The 1,576-nt window shown below is 33.5% G+C and overlaps 1 protein-coding gene across 1 annotated transcript in view; it reads left to right on the top strand.

Moving 5' to 3' along the window:
• Positions 1-53: 53 nt before the first annotated feature.
• Positions 54-1,576, top strand: part of LOC108971761 (latrophilin Cirl) — a gene marked incomplete at its 3' end in the record, with an annotated part of 8,651 nt that continues 7,128 nt past the window's right edge. Inside the window, 1 exon segment of the mRNA XM_018938032.1 lies at positions 54-90.

Raw genomic sequence — 1,576 nt, 5'->3', positions numbered from 1 at the left:
TGATTCCATTTTGTTCGCCCAATTAACATTTTCGCTTTGCATTCGACATTTAYTTAGTGTAGAGAATTTTTACAAATAGCTAAATCAAAGGTGTGTAGCTCCACAATATTTTTGTTTTATTTACCATTTTATTTGTATTTAAATAGTAAAATGTGCATAAATATAGTAAATAGCAGCTATAGTTTGTGATTGCATTAAAGGTTTTTCGAAAAAAGTGAAGTTTGAAGAATTTTTCTTTGTTTAACTTTGAGCCATCAATTGACTGGGGAAAGTTTTTAACAGTAGGCAAGTGAAAAATGTCGGGCGCCGCTGTTAAAATGCTATTTATACAGCCTCGCTGTAAATTCAAGCGCGATTTTAACATGATGTTGCAAACCGCTGTAAATAACATTTATAATGTAAAGCGGTAGCAGTAGCAGATGGTTGTGTTGGCATTTGTTAGTAAAATAATTACTTGTATTGGAAATGTATTAGAAACAAAAAAATTCGTTGAATAGTTTATAAATAATAAAATGTATTACAAAATCGAAGTTTTCTAGTGAATTTTTTTTGTACATACTTTAATACAGTCGACTGCACTTATAAAAATGTGTGTGAATGCAGCTCGTGGAATATTAAGAACTGGAACACTTAGCATTGCATTGAGAATGCATTGTGGAGCGTTGCACATTTCGTGTTGTGTCAATGCCGATGCATCAACTGCTCGTTGTTCGGGTTATTTTCATGCTTGCAGCAAAAATGCTCGTTGCTTTAATGCGATCTCTTTGGTCGTAATTGGAATGTGCTGTGAATGGAGATTTTCCCTTTCACTGTTCGCTTTAACGCTAAAAGTGCTTACGGAGTGCATTCCACTGTAATCCAGTAATACCTTCTGGTATTTACTTATCCTCACACACCACATTAGTACTTATGGTATTTCAATATATGTTATTTGTTTCGTGGGTCATGTGTGTGTAGGTGCAACATATCTCAGTATTTGCTTAAAAGTCGCCATTTCGTTATTGTTTGATTGAATTCGGCGACATGAAGAACTGAAGTTGATGTACATATGCTGTCTCTTATACACATCTAGATGTGTTACATAGATATGTATGTATGTAAGTTTCTTAGCCAACAGCTAACTAAACTTATGTATGTATATCTGTATAGGAAAAAGCACCAGCTGTTCTTACCCATATGAGGGAGCAAACGCTTTAACAGCTAGTCGATAGTGGTTTCTATTGGTACAGCCCAAAATGCTTAACAAATAGATATTATGCTGAAAAARCAGCACTTGACCACAAAAACTTTTAATTTTTGGTGTCACGAGCCGTTGGCAATAAATAGTTATCGATTTGATATCAATCGCGAAAAAAAGTTGACTATATCACTTAAGTTCATTTCTATTGGAGGGTATTTAAAAAACCGGATGAGTCTACTCAATTAGAGAGTTGTCTGTCGTTTTCATGTCCGTTGGTTAAGAAAGATTCAGTGAGTTAATTCGTTAAAATTAGCTTTTTTATGATAAACTAATTCACCCCAAATTTGTACGGCAAAGCTTATTAAAACATAAAATATTTGAAATAAAAAGTAAAAT

This window comes from Bactrocera latifrons, unplaced genomic scaffold (assembly GCF_001853355.1).
Source record: "Bactrocera latifrons isolate USDA-ARS-PBARC rearing strain unplaced genomic scaffold, ASM185335v1 scaffold_359, whole genome shotgun sequence".
NCBI classification, from domain to species: domain Eukaryota; kingdom Metazoa; phylum Arthropoda; class Insecta; order Diptera; family Tephritidae; genus Bactrocera; species Bactrocera latifrons.
This window is presented reverse-complemented; position numbering and strand designations above follow the sequence as displayed.